Genomic DNA, 16,524 nt, shown 5'->3' with positions numbered 1-16,524 from the left:
TAATGTTGCAATAGCTGGTTTAAGTTTTGTTTGCTGTCTTAAATATATTTTTAATTCTTTATACAAGACATTTTGATGTAACAGCAATAATAAACTTAATAAATAAGATACGATTTGGATACAGTTTTGCATTTTAGTGAAATGAAACGGGCCGGCATTTTAAACCTATGTCTTTTGAGAAATTGGATTCAATATTTCATACAGATCAATAATTGCACTGATGCAAACAATTGTATTGATGCAAAATACTTTTAGCTAATTCATCTGCCGAATTATTGCATGTAATATGTAAATGTTGTCTGTTACCACAAGATGATACAAGTCGATAATAGTACTAGCTGTTACAAGAAAATGTTGGGTACTTTTCCGTTAGCCAGGCGCAAATGTCGCCAATTCTGAACCAAATGCGAATTTGGCGTAAGTAATTTGGCGAAATTCTACATTATTTGGCGATTTTTCACTTGCGCAGGGCTAATGGATTGTGAACCAAACGCGAATTTATCGGAAGAAATTTGGCGGAATTCTACATCATTTGGCGATTTTTCGCTTGAGCCTGGCTAACGAAAAAGTACCAAATGTTATTGGCTTATGTTCTGTTTATTGCTGTAAACGCGTTTTGCTGCTTATAATTTTTGGCATATAGCAGCGACGATGAATTTCAAATTCGTTGCATTTTAAATTCAGTTTATTATTATTGTATAATGATCCGAAACAAGTGAAATTCTGATCTATTCTTTGCGACGAATCGATACAGATCGTTAATTGAGAAATTAATAATCTGTAAAATTCATACAGAACAATCATTTGGGTACAAACATGACATACTAAAATCTATTCCACTACCTCGTTGCATTTATAAGTTCTCGCGTTAATTCACATACAAATAGGTAGAAAGTTACCAAATCTGGTATCAAATATGATAGTAATCTGCCATTTTGGTGTAAAGGTCTTATAACAAATTTTTTTCTTCTGTCCAATTCAGTTTTTTAGGTTCAATTTAAGACAGGCATACCCCCAAACTGGGATTATTCGAATTAGGAGCTATTAGAAATGTGGAAATTTGTTAAGATCTCAAGGTCAAACTTTTTAGAAAATTACAATAATTTCTAATTTATACTTGGAGTATAGGGAAGTAATATTCCAAATTAAATTTAAAATATGTACTTTTATAAAAGGAAAAGAAATTGAAAAAGAACTATCAGTGAAAACAAAACAGAAAAATATAGAGGGAAACGTACTACTACTTTAATATAAAGTAAAATTTTTAATCTAATGTTACACTAATTAATTACAAGTCACGACTGCATAAATGGCTGTACAATTTTAAAAAAATTAATGTGCACACATACGTCAAGTTTAATCCCTAGGCATGACTCTTTTAATTATGTAATCTTTTTTAAAAAACACAAAATACTGGTGAGAAAAGACTGACGTTCTTTTTTTATTCTACCAGATAGTGAGAGGAAAAAGAATTAAAGACACTTCAGGAAAAATATATGTGATATTATTTTTCTTTTTAATTTAGACATTCAAAGATAAATCAAGAAATAAATAGGCAATGCGCTTTTAAAAAACATCAACTAAGATTTCAGGAAAAGTCACAGTTTCGCCCCTGGGACTAAGTTTCAAGAATAGTTGTTTAATTATACACTGAAATGAAAAGATTTTGAAACAGACTTTAAAGGAATTTTAAAGTATTTACTTCCAGACAAAAAAAGAAAAGAAAATACTCGCAGAAATGTGGAATAATCAATTAAAAAAAAAGCGAAATAATGTTGGAAGATTTTAATATGTAGCAACTAATATAAAATTTGTAAGACAAATTTTCTTCAGAAACAGAATTTACTTGAAATTTGTAGCAGATCAATCATTCGGATTTCCAAATTGTAGAGCAGAAAAGTGACTTTAATATAACATTAGCCCTCTAACTGTGTAATTTTTTAAAATCACTATTTAGATGCGATGTTTGCAAATAAGTTCAAATATTTTTCAAACAAAGTGAACTGAAACTAGATGTTACAAAATAATAAGATATAATAAAAACCTGCACACTCTAAAAAATAAACATACATCTGTGGTGACGCTTTATAAGTCAGATAACAGCTACGAGACATGAGAAATTTCTTTTGTCTTGTGGTCATGTTACTCGGCTACGAACAATAAGGTTGCGAGTTCGATCCTCGCCTATCACCAATAGCAACACATCTGTACTCTAAATACATCTGTCTGTACTGTAATAATCATACAACTGCACATCGTAAAAATAAACACTCTAAACTGTGAAAAACGCGGGATGTAATAGAAAATAGGTTGATAACCAACCCGCGAAAATCACTAGATAAGCAGTTGGATGATTAAGAATCATACGACATGTATATTGAAAAAACAGTTCAAAATGTTATAAAGGGTGTGTCGTTCAAACGTAGACAATTCTTCGAGAGCAGATGTTCACAAGAAAGGAATTTTCAAAATTTTACCGAGGTTCTTTAATTAAAATTTACCCGAAATATTAATAATTTCCCTCCATAACATTAGAATACTACTATATAAAAATCGTTCTTATAACATCTTAAAATTCAGAAGCAAAGATAATTTTTATTGATAATTTCATTTCTATGTTTTATTTCTATAATTTTAAAATATTAAAAAAATATCTTTTTTACAACATTAATTTTAAATGTTTTAATAAATGAGTTTACATAGATGCACATTGTGACGATATTAATTACATTTCTTGTGAGCAACTATATCATTAAGAAAAATATTAAAGAAAAAAATAAATATAGAATAATTAAGTCTAAAACATGTGTAATGGCTCTCTGGCACCCTCCTGGGTAAGACAATAAATTTTTTTCTTTAACTTCAATTTCAAACTTGAAACATTATCGGTTGTTTCAGATTATATGTTTGTTGTGCGAGTTCGCAAATTGTACAGACTAAGTCTATGGCAAAGGATACCGACGTGCTCTGATTGGTTTAAGCCTTGGCATCTTTTTCGGCAATGTTTTGCACTCATAATAGTGTAGTTTTCGCTTATTTGGCTCAAATTTTGTACCTTTCGTTAGTTTTATGGAAGGAAGATACGAGTGAATATCAACACGTTCTAATTTTTATTAATATAATTGTTTTCTCTAAATATTACTAATAATACTACTAATACTAATTAATAATTATAATAACAAATATTACTAGTAATACAAATAACAAATGTTGTTTATGCACAGAAGTATAATAACTATATGAAAGTAATTCCTCAACATATGATGCAGCAATTAAATAATTCTTATTTTTTTTCTGATTTTCGTGCCTTTATTAGATAATTTATGCAGCCATTGAAACTTGTTGCTAAACGTTTGTTGCTTTCCCATCAACTACATATGGGGAGATGATTACTTTATGCCCAAAACGTATAAATGTGTAAGCTTTAACGGATTATGTGATTTCGTAGCTAATTTTCTTAGTTATATCAAAATAATATTAAGAAGAAACACACACATAAATATTTTTAATAAATTGTAATTTTTATATTTCCGGAATTTAGGTTTCAGGATTTGATCTTTTCTGCTATATATATGGCCCAGATTAATATTACATGTAAACAGTAAAAAATAGGGGGGGGGGGTATAAATTCACATATTTCATTTATTTCTATAAAAATATATTTCGGTTTGGCATCTTTTTGGCAAAACATTGCCAAAAAGATGCCAAGGCTTAAACCAATCAGAGCACGTCGGTATCCTTTGTGATAGACTTTGTCTGTACAATTTGCGAACTCGCGTTTGTTGTTAGATGCTACAATGTTTCAGATCAGAAGTTCAATGATTAAAAAAATGGCAACAAAACTTTTGTCTGCCAATATTTCTGGTATAATCAGAAAATATTTTTCCTTACCTTGCAAAGATGTCTTGGAGAAAAATTGCTGTCTGGCAACAGGATAAACCTCTTTGGAAAATCACTTTTATAGATTTTGTCTTCTTTCCGTTATCTCACCTTTAAAGAAACAGTTATCGTTTTTAGGATAAATAAATTTAATTAAAAACTGTTTTTTTTTATAAAAAAACATTTAGAAGTTTATAAAACAATAAAAAAAATTTCATTCGAATTACTTTTTTTAAATCGAGGAATTTATAACCTTTCGAACTCACTACTAGATGGCACCACAGGAAAAGAAGAAAAATTTTATTTAATTAATGAAAATGTGACAATCAAATTCTGAAAAATTTAAAAGTAATCTCTGATATCGATAGTACATAATAAAATTGTTAACATTTAAAGCGACTGAATGCGAAAAAAATCGTTTAAAAAAATTCCATTTTTACAATTATTAAACAAATTATATTAAATAAAACTGTTCAAAATGCTATCAATAGACATAATTATTGTAATCTGTTATATATAATACCAAGGATAGCTTTAGGATTATATATTTATATATTCGAGAATATATTCGTATCCAAGAAAATACAATTATTGACTTTCTTCACACTACGGAGATATGCATAAACTTATGTGTTTGAAGGTAATAAGCATTTTGTAAATATGAAAGCGACTAAAGAAGTAGATATTTGCGACACTGTCTATAATCTTTGATAATACAACTTTAAACCTGTTTTGTGTTTTTAGGTTCTTAAGTTATTTTTACTCTCTGGCATACGAATCATAAAGGAAATTTTTTAATAGTCAGAAATTTGAAACTCGAGATTTTGATGAATTTCCATGCTTCAGAGTCTTTGAGTTCAAAAAATACATTTTTGGCGTTTTTCTCTGTCTGTGAACACGATAATTCAAAAACATTTTGACCTGAAAGGATGAAATTTGACTTATGTACTTTAGACCGAATGTGTAGATTTCTATGAATTTTGAACGAAAACCATTCATAAGAAATCTGTCAGTCTAATTGCTCGAATACAAGTGATCTCATGAACTACAAAACACAAAGAGCTAGGTTAATAAAATTTAGCGTCTAAAATATAGACTCTTATCAACTTTTGTACCAAATTTCAGTAAGTCTGTACTTTTTTTCGCATTCATCGAGACACAATAACTCAACCCACTGGCTTGAATCAATGAAATGGCGCTTGTGTCTACAACTGAAGTTCAGTATCAAATTTTGATTTTAACCCGTTCTAGGGCCGTGGGAAGTATGCTTCCCACCAAATTTATCAATCTTTGTATGAAATTATGTAGGTTGGCATAAATTCTGACAGATTTTTTTAATAAGTCAGAAACTTGGATGCTTCATTTCTTTATCTCAGACAAAATGATGTGTCTTGATTTGCTACTTAATTATTAATTAAAAAATTAATTAATGAATCGAATTAAATTTATCTAATAATCTAAATGAATCCCTTTTCTTATTCTAATTTCAAGCCTAAAAATATTTTAACATAATATGACTAGAAAAAAATGGCCCTTTAAAGGGTTAATAAGTAGACAAAAAGGCATCCAACCTACATATTTAGTAAAATCAGTAAATTCAGTAAAAAAGCTAAATTCACCCTAATGATCTACATTTTATATAAGATATATTCGGTCTTATCAAAGGTCCACAATTTTATTGCGGGGGTGGGGGAGATAAGACCTTTATTCGAATGTACACAAGAAAGTATAAAAGAGATAATTCCCACTGATTAATTTTAGTATTCAGTTTGTGTGAGTGTTTTTTACTTTCTGGAATACGAGGTATAAAGAAAATATAATAATCCTCAAAAAATTTGAACTCGAGATTTAGACGAATCTCCACGATTTTAGTAGATCTTTGTAGCGGATTGTTACGAGCGAGGATAGAACCTGGGACCTTCTGGTTCGCAGTCCAGTAACATGACCACGATACAAAAGCAATTGCTCCAGTACCGTAGCTGCTAATTGGCTTATAGGCTATTCGCTACACCTTCCTGATTTGGAAAAAACACATTTTTTGGAAAATGTCTGTTTTTGTCCGTCCCTCTGTCTCTTTCTGTCTGTGGCAAAGATAACTCAAAAACACTTTGGAATAGACGGATGAAATTTGGTACATAAGCTTGAAACCAAATTTATAGATGTGAGTCAAATTTTGAGCAAAATCCGTTCAGAGGAATCCCGGCTGTTCGAATATAAATTAGCACCCTAATTACAAAACAAAGAGAGCTAGATTGATAAAATTTGGAAAACAAATTTATCATCTATAGTGTACACACCTATCAAATTTATGACCAAATTCAACAAGTTATAGACTGTCTGCCGGTCTTGTAAACGCAACAACTCAAAATCCAAATGACTTAAATATATCAAATTTGATACGTGATTTTGTAACTTTAAATGTAGTTTTATGTCAAATTTTTGTTTCAATCGGTTCGGAAGAAAGCGCCTAAAATGCGATTTCGATTTTTGGACACTCGTGGCAGCACGTCAGGGATTAATCACCAAATAACTCGCCAAGGATCAAATAATAGATGCAGCAAAAATATTAGATTCACGCCAAAGTTTAATATTTACGTAACTATTGCACACCAATGCCATGCAAATTGTTCATTGTGGTAACATCTTTATTAGAGAATATGCGAGAAAGTTTTAGGGAGACCCCCCCCATTGGTTCTTTTTAGCACACTTAAAAAATCCACAAGCTTGAAATTGTACCACCAAAACAAGGAAGTATCGAAACAATGAATACTACAGTCAATCTTAAGATCTTATCTCATTTTATTATAATTACTCTTTCATTCTTTAGAAACACGCTGCAAACCTTAAGCCTTATCTAACTCAGCATGAAACAAAACTCAAAGGGACAAAACAACAAAGCTTTCCATACTAAGCATGAAATCATTCACACGAAAGCAATATTCCCTTTCACGCCCACTCCCAGGCTAGCAATCACGGTTACAGTTATCGAAAAAGGGATTTGTTCTTCGCTTTCTACAAAAGTCGCGAGGAATTCTCAATGAGATACAGGAAGCGGGCGCAAAAGCACCATTCCGGTTTAAGCTCGTTATCTTACAGAATTCGCTTTCATCTTAACCTTCAACAACAATTCCGAGCTTCTCCAATGCAAATGGAAGGAACATCAGAAGAAAAAAAAGAATAATGCGATTCAGAATTCTCTTTATTCGGAAAAGTACACGGTTTTAAAGTGCGCCGCAAAAACGGAAATCGGGGAAGGGGGGGAGAGAGGATAGAAAAGCAGGCGATCTGGTTAAAAGAAATGGGAAATGGGAGGTGAAAATGGACATGGTTCCCCATCTTTAATGAGAATAAAAGTAAAATTTATTCAAAAGTAGTAATTCGATTTTTTTGGTGAATTCTTGGTACAATTAAGCCGCCATAAATTTTATTCAAACGTTGATTTGTTTCGTTTTTTTTTTTTTTTTTTTTCCTTCCCTCTCTTGATCTTTTTTACGAACATTATCTTATGATCATGAAAGAAAAAAAAATGAAATGAAATGAATTAGCTTGGAATGCAATTCCCTAAGGTCAACGTCTAAAACATTCTGCGGCATAGAATTCTCCGCTAGATATAATACAAAATACAATTATGCTCTTGGATAAGGCATCAAAATGGAATAATATAGGAATCATAGCAAACACATGCACAATAGTGGCACAATTATAAAACTTTAGTTTGAAAATGGCATAAGCTCGTTTTAAAATTAAAGTTTAAAAGCTACTATGCAGTCAATAAGAATTTCTATTTCGTACCTATAATAAGAATTTCGATATTTCCTTATTATACAATAGCCTCCCAAGAGTGGGGGGGGGGTATGGAAATAGTGGAGGTCATCTACCTTCTATCAATGAGGGGTTATGCTTCTTACGGGAGAGGTTGTATCGTGGCCGGTGATGGCCCTGAGGACTCAAACGTAATTCCTGCCACTGTTGCTGTCGCGACGGTCCAGATTAACACGTGTGCCTTAGTGCCGGATCGTTGTAGCCGGTTAAGGTTATTATAACCCCCCCCCCCATCCAATGCAAGTAACCCTCAACGAAATGGGAATAAGAAGCTTCCGATATGGTAGCTGGTTCTCATCATCCTGGTGGATATAGAAAGGCGTAGGATCGAGTTACCTCCTGCCGATAACGGACTTTATATGGGAAAGTTATAACATGGCCGGTGATGGCCATTTGGATTCACCCACAGTTCCTGTTGTAATAGTGTTCCGATCGTTCAAGTTAACTGTATGCCTTCAGATAAGTCGTGGTATATCTTTTGTGATTATAAGGTCGAGATTCAATCACCAAGAAACCGAGATATATCGCCAAGAGTGTGGTGAAATGCAGTCCTAAGAAATGCATGAGTTACTTCTGGGATATTGGTGTAATTCTAAAGTCTTTAAGTAAGTACGGAGGCAGCTATAATAAGGAAATACTTAATTTTCTTGCTTTATATTTATTTAATATAAAAAATTTAGATGCAAAAATTTTTACCAAAGACCCCGCATATAAAATACAATAAAGCATCGTTTATACGTTTCTCGTGCATAAGTAAGTTCCTTCACTTATCATTCGTTTTATCACAGCCGCACTAATCATTGTAACGATAAAGCATTCGTATATACAATGCAAAATATGCAACATTTCGCTTACACGTCACTTTACTGCTCATTTCGAAGTCCCATTGAGGAACATGTCAACAGTGATTCCGAAATCATTCACAACGGATGAATTGTTCAACACAAATTTTCTGCCTACTTAAGAAATGATAAAGAAAAATATGAAGAAATTCATTCCAAGTTTCTTTACACAGACGCAAATAGCTCCATTGAAAAACTTCTTACTTATTTTTGTTTGTTAAAACACTAATGAAATCATCACTCAATTGAGACAGTGCTTTCTAGAACTGGTTTTTGTACACTTCGCTTACATGTACGCAAAAACATTAAACAATAATAATCTGTAAATAAATTCGCATCAGTAGCATTAAATTTGCAATAATCAAAATTACTCACTGAAATTTCAGTTATATGCCTTTTTATTTACAAGTCATTTCCGAGAAAGATGCATAAACGGTACCTTACATACTTGATTTGCTGCATGATATACACATATATACTGTAAATCTTCGCTAAAGATATATATATGTTACCGGCAAAGTATGAAATCCGGCATTCTATAGAATGCCTAGACATTATATATAAAGCCTCAAACTAGCCGGCAATGTATGAAACGATTCATATTTCACACATTTCTTAGGGCATTCTGTAGAATGCCAATTGAGAAACCGGCAAAGTATGAAATACATCCCCGAACGTGCTATTACAGGTAACCATGCTGCAACAAGTTAATTTTAATTTCTTATTTTTTATAAGAAGATCTTTTTTCGCTTAATAAGAAAGACATAAATTTTGTTTTATACAACTTTCATTTTTCTTTAAGTACTTCGAATAAAATTTTTTAATGGCACTCTCATTATTTTTTTAGGAATAACAATCGTATTTTTAAGGAATGCAAATTATTTGTATAATAGCCTTATAAGGACCTTTTTTCATACTTGCCTAAATAGCATTTGTTATTCCATAGAATGTCTAGGTATTATATAGAATGCCCAGGGAAAGTATGTAATAATTCTCATATTTCACACTTTGCCTAAAAACGTTCGGTATTACATACAATACTAGGCATTCTATAGAATGCTGTCGTTTTTACTTTGTCCGGTAACGTATACATTGATTCTTCGCAATTCCTAAAATAGCAAGCAAGTAATTTCTAAACCATAATCAACTGATTGTATAACTCTATTATTAATTTCTGCTCGCCTAATAAAATTCTATGATTTTTTTTCTTCAGGAGTAACAAGCATAAAAGGAAAGTTTCCTTGATTTGTAGAAATCTGATTAGTCATAAAAGATAAGCAAAAATAAATATGATTAGTCACTGAAAGAGTAAAGTGAATCAATAAGATTACCAACTGATAAGATTACTCCGGCTAAAAGAGAGGATTAATACTCACGATAATGGCATAATCTGGTTGAAATCTTTGTTATTTACATTGCACAAAGTATAAGACAACAAAAGGCTTATTTGAAAGATAGTAACAAATTTACAAAAGTAGAATGCGGAGACGAAGTAAAACGCAATTCTTTATAAATATATCTCTGCAATACCAAAAAACAAATTATACGTCAGTCTTTTTACATATCAATAATACTATTTATTTGTGCAATCAGTCTGATAGTAAAGAAAAAAGATATACATCAATATTCAATGTATGCTAGATCAATCTTCCATGACATTGCTAATAAAATGACTGTTCTAGAAAATACAAGAATTATAACGACATCTCTATTAGTAGCCAAGATCCATAAATCCTTCTCGAAAATTCGAATGCTCTGTCATGGAACCTATACCAATGCGAACAAGCTAAAGCGAATTAGTAAGATTAATTCTCGCTTTGAGGTGTTGATCGCAGAGCGAGCTTTCTATTTGTATATGCTGAGCGTTTTTCTGTTTAACAACCTGCTGTTTCCGCGCACATTGTTGACTTCGGCTGTGCTTGGCTATATCTGTATTAGTATAGAATAAAGTGTCATTATCCATCGTTAAACTGTTCATGATACACCCACAGAACGAATTCTGTAGGAATACATTATTACTCATCTCGCAAGTGATTTAAATACTTTTTCCACGTATAGTAACAGTTAAAATCAATCAAAAGTCATTTTATTAGTTATCAACCATATCGATATCGCTTAATATGAAAAAGCAATCATTTATGTCAATTTTTGATGAAAAATGAATGTTTCATTACAGATCGAGATAACTACAAAATTTAAACTTGCTTGCTACCGACAAATTTGGAGGAAAGAAAAAACGAGGAATTTTGCAACGCTATTCTTTAATGTATTTAATATTAAAGTTATTTTTAAATGTATCCTAGCATCTTCAGAACTGAGCAATGAAATGGTAGGGAAGCAGTGGTGTCCATTCATACACGAGTGATTTTATTGCTAGCCAATTTCATTTTAGAACCTATGACGAATTTTATAGGATGAAAAAAACTGCATTGTCATAGTATTTCCCGGGTTTACGTTGAAACAATTAGACGTGAAATTAAATTTGAAGTTGATTTTCTCCACTTATAAGGTTGTCCTGGGAACTTAACTCATTCGCAATTAAAATTAAATAATTACAATTAAGAAGGTATGGGTGAAAATCAAACATATATGCTTCAAAATACATGTCCACTCACCAAATACGTTTCCAAATATTCGATGAATAATGCTTAAAAGTTGAAATTTAAAAGTACTTTTTTTTTCAATTCCTAATATTAGTTCACATTTTCCCTATATATATTTATGTATCTTGTTCAAATTTTCAATCGTTAATAAAATACTTTTTATTCATCCACTCAAGTTCAAATACATTTTTTTAAACTTGTAGTGGATGACACATGATGTTAATAAAGTTTTTTTTTTAATATTAATTCATTAATTATTAAATTTAATTAATTTTTAATACTTTAAATAGAGTTTTAGCAGTTTTTAATGACAATTTAAATCAACAGGCAGTAACTCAATCGGTAAAATGCAAGGATTTCAGTATTTTTCACGTGAAGGTTAAGAATGCGAGTTCAATTCTTGCGAAAGTAGGAACTGACTTTTTTTTAAAATTTATATTACTTGTTTCATATTTATAATTCTCAAGAGTCGTATGATCTAAAAGACATTTCTGAAATAAAACAAAACGAAAAAGTAGATTATTAAAGTACCATTTTTCAGGTAATGATCAAACATTAATTTTGTTATTTGCGGTGATCTTTTGAGAACGAAAACGAGGAAGGTGTCATATCTACAATTATCGAAGAGGCTCTAAAATCAAATTTATTTTAAACTTTTAAAAAAAATCAATATTTACACGAACAAAACTTGACAAAATGGAATTATAAAATGCTAATTTTCTCATTTTATAATATATTAAAATTTAAAATACAAACATTGTATGGCAAAAAACAGTTGTTTATTTGAATTTTGAAATACATGAAATTTAAATTGCGTCTGAAAGTACTTAGGATGTTTTATTATCAGAACTTTAAAAAAGTACAAAATTATTTATTTCTTCAGAAATATTAAAATAATGATGAAAACAGACCTTTATTTTAGCGAAGTTTAGTGTCGCATGAAAAATGACATTTATTTTAATGCTGAATAAGTAAAGAATATCTTGTAGAATACCATATTTAATCTATCCAGTCAAATTTTAAATCTTAATTTTATTTCAGGTACAGAGGACATGTTAAATATACAGAAATTACAAAAGCAAAATTTTACTGCTTTGGCGACGTTGTCATTTTATTTCTATCCTTTAACTAAGAAAAGGAGATTCGGCACCACTTTTAAGCAATTTCCAAATCATAAACATGTAGCGACCTCTAATAAGAGATGCGATTATAACAACAGACTAACGTAAACTAACAGGTAAAAGTCCTCTAAATCAGGATATAAAATCGTGTCATCCATCTACCGACGAACCAGAAACTCAGATTGTGTCATTCGTAAAAGGCGGCCATTTGAGACTGTGACTTTCGTATTTATTTAATTCTGAATATGAAGACGAGATTGAATAACAAAACTAAGGAGAACCACCAAACACGAAGACAATACTACACAGCAAGATTACTTTGTTCGAATAAACATGAAAATGAAGTTGTGATACTAGACTACAGCAGCCTATAAACTAAGTAAAAATAATTTGTCGCCAGCCTACAGAAATCTTCTTCATGATGAAAAGAAACAGTGCTACCAGGCTACAGCGATTTATTAACAAAGAGAACGAGTACCTTCTTAAAACGAAAAGAAACAGTGCTACCAAAATATAGCGATTTATTTATAAAGAGAACCAGTTTCTTTTGGTCATGAAAAGAAGCAGTGCTACCAGGCTAAGGTGATTTATCAACAAAGAGAACGAGTATCTTCTGACTACGAAAAAAAATAATACTACCAGGTTATAGCGATTTATCCACAAAGAGAACGAATATCTTCTCATCACGAAAAGAAACAATACTATCAGGCTACAGCGATTTATCAACAAAGAGAACGAGTACCTTCTGACCACGAAAAAAAAAACAGTGCTACTAGACTATAGTGATTTATCCACAAAGAGAACGAATATCTTCTCATCACGAAAAGAAACAATACTATCATGCTGCAGCGATTTACCAACAAAGAGGACGAGTATCTTCTGACCAAGAAAAAAAACAGTGCTACTAGACTATAGTGATTTAACCACAAAGAGAACGAACATCTTCTCATCACGAAAAGAAACAATACTATCAGGCTACAGCGATTTACCAACAAAGAGGACGAGTATCTTCTGACCAAGAAAAAAAACAGTGCTACTAGACTATAGTGATTTAACCACAAAGAGAACGAACATCTTCTCATCACGAAAAGAAACAATACTATCAGGCTACAGCGATTTACCAACAAAGAGGACGAGTATCTTCTGACCAAGAAAAAAAACAGTGCTACTAGACTATAGTGATTTATCCAAAAAGAGAACGAATATCTTCTCATCACGAAAAGAAACAATACTATCAGGCTACAGCGATTTACCAACAAAGAGGGCGAGTATCTTCTGACCAAGAAAAAGAAAAAAAATAATGCTACCAGGCTATAGCGATTTATCCACAAAGAGAACGAATATCTTCTGACCACGAAAATAAATAACAGTGCTACTAGGCTATAGTGATTTAACCACAAAGAGAACGAACATCTTCTCATCACGAAAAGAAACAATGCTATCAGGCTACAGCGATTTATCAACAAAGAGAACGAGTACCTTCTGACCACGAAAAAAAAACAGTGCTACTAGACTATAGTGATTTATCCACAAATAGAACGAATATCTTCTCATCACGAAAAGAAACAATACTATCAGGCTACAGCGATTTATCAACAAAGAGAACGAGTATGTTCTCACCACGAAAAAAAAACAGTGCTACAGTGCCCGAAAAAATTATAAGGACACGCGAAAAATCGCCAAATCTAGAAGCCTTGTTTACAGAATCGTATGCTAATTTTTGCAGCAAAAATAGAAGTAAAACTAAAATATTTTATGCGTAAAGTAAATAAAATTTTCAATTTTAAATCTACTAAAATTTTAATTTTAATTTTTAAACCTAAATGAAAACGGAAAAAAGTATAAGGACATTGCTTTTTTCTCCAGTAATTATTTAAAAATTTGAATATTTGAAAGCATAAAATGACAATTTCGAGTTAAAAGATTCATTTGCAAAAAGAATTTCCCATTCGGCGACTTTCAGTGTGAATTTTTAAACGATGCCCAAAGGAACTCAACTTTCTGACTCTGAAACAGGAAAAATTGTTGCTTTTCGAGAATGTGGATTAAGTGGATAGGAAATTTCAAAAAGAATCAAGAGATCTAAAACGGTGGTTTATAATTTTTAAAAAAATCCTGGGATGTATGGTATGAAAAAGCGAACTGGGGGACCAGAAATTCTCACTCGTCGACAAAAAAGAATGATTGTAAGGAGAGCTTGCGAGAAAAGAGAAACCGCAAATGAAGTTAGACAAAATTTGAGTTTACCATGCTCAACAAGGACTGTTCAAAATGTTTTGAGTAAACATCCTCAAGTTTCTTATGGGAAATTAGTGTCACACCCCCCTCTTACAAATCATCATAAGAGAAGAAGAGTTTACTTTGCCAAAAAATACATTTCTCTTGGTCAAAAGTGGGCTGATGTAATTTTTTCGGACGAAAAAAAGTACAATCTTGATGGACCTGATGGTTTTCGTTATTTTTGGTATGATCTGCGAAAGACCAAGGAAGTGTTTTCCAGGCGTCAATATGGTGGTGGCTCGGCTATGGTATGGGGCGCTTTTGCGGCAAATGGAACCACTCCAATTGTATTTATCAACCGTAAAATGAATTCGGACAGGTACGTTGATATATTAGGAGAAAGTTTGTTACCTGAAGCGCCACTAATTACTTCAGGGGACTATATTTTTCAGCAGGATAATGCTTCGAAACACATTTCTGCGAGTGCAAAACTCTGGTTTGAAGCTAATTCTGTAAATTTACTTGATTGGCCGGCGAGAAGTCCCGATCTTAATCCAATCGAAAACTTATGGGGACTTCTAGCCCGAGAAGTTTATAAAAACGGCACACAGTATCAATGTACACAAGATCTTGTCGTCGCTATCAAAGACGCTTGGGAAAAAATATCTGTGGATATTTTAAAAGATCTTTCAGGATCTATGACCTCTCGGCTTATTCAAGTGATTGAAAAAAAGGTAGTTTTCTTGATTATTGAAACATTTTTTAAGTATTTTACAACATGTCCTTATAATTTTTTCCGTATTTCCTTTAATGTTAAATTTTGTAAAATCAATATTTTGAAGCTAAATTATGTTTTTTATGTGGTATAAGTGTTATCACAAAATTATGCAGCAGAAGTAAGAAATATAGAAAGTTCATTTAGGTGAAATGGAAATAAAGCATATTTTCATGCAATTACATGTTGTCCTTATACTTTTTTCGCGCACTGTACCATGCCACAGAAATTTATCAACAAAGAGAACGACATTTTTAGCGTTAAACTAAAGAAGTTCTACGCATATTAAGATCATACTTTGCCATAGAAGCAAGTGCATGAGTTTAGTTCAATTATATAAATATCCCGTTTCGAAACTACTCTAAGATTATTTTGGAAAAGAATCTCGTAATTTCAAAAGACTGCTACCATAGGTTTCACCACCATGTTTAAATTATCACACTAATCTAACAAATGAATATACTACGACAGAGGTGCCTTTAGGTCAGGGGCAGACTGTTTTGTTTAGCTATTTTTTGTAATAACCGTAATACATAATGAATATGGAACAGAGACATAAAGTTAAAAATTCCACATCTCATTATTTTGAGATACCAAAAGAGTACGGGAGGATACCCGATAGGTATCACTGCATCACGTGCAACAGTATTTAGTGAACAATAGAAATAAATTATATATATTTCACAGCCACAGAAATAAAAGAGTGGGTACAGGGATACACAAGCAAAGGAATTAAGTCTCTGTAAGTAAGTACTCGACAAGTAATAGTAGTATTCCATATTCTTAAAACGTTCAAACAAATAGCCTGGTATTTTTCTAAATGCAGAATACAATATTCCTATTTTGCAGTCAATTAACTTCACCAGAAAGAATGTCTATAATTATTCGCTAATCAGATTTTATCTAAAACTCAATTATGTTAAACACAGTCACTCAAAGGAATAAAAAAGGAAAGTTGGAAAAACTGAACAGTGTTTAAGCTCCAAACTATAGCACCACTCATTCCTTCTCAAGTAAATAGTAACCAATTAAAGCACGTCACATTTCGTGACTCGCACAAAAAGAGAAAGTGGACCAATAAATCATTAGACCTATAATGGATTTCTTTTTCTTCAATCACGTTCATTCAAAACACTTATGACCATTAAAAATTTGATAGACTGATATGTTGTTAAAAACAATTATTTTCAAAATCTTTGCCGTAATTAAATATCAGCATTTACATACTAGAATTTGTGTTCATCTAGAACGGACTATTTCTG

The 16,524-nt window shown here is 31.7% G+C and overlaps 1 protein-coding gene across 1 annotated transcript in view; it reads right to left on the bottom strand.

Moving 5' to 3' along the window:
• LOC129971335 (probable phospholipid-transporting ATPase IM) overlaps positions 1 to 16,524 on the bottom strand; it is a 393,392-nt gene that overhangs the window by 283,597 nt on the left and 93,271 nt on the right. The window contains exon 3 of the mRNA XM_056084997.1: positions 3,892 to 3,990. The gene's annotated coding sequence lies outside the window, so the exon portion shown is untranslated. The remainder of the gene's footprint in view (positions 1 to 3,891; positions 3,991 to 16,524) is intronic.

This window comes from Argiope bruennichi, chromosome 6, assembly GCF_947563725.1.
Source record: "Argiope bruennichi chromosome 6, qqArgBrue1.1, whole genome shotgun sequence".
Lineage (NCBI taxonomy): Eukaryota > Metazoa > Arthropoda > Arachnida > Araneae > Araneidae > Argiope > Argiope bruennichi.
This window is presented reverse-complemented; position numbering and strand designations above follow the sequence as displayed.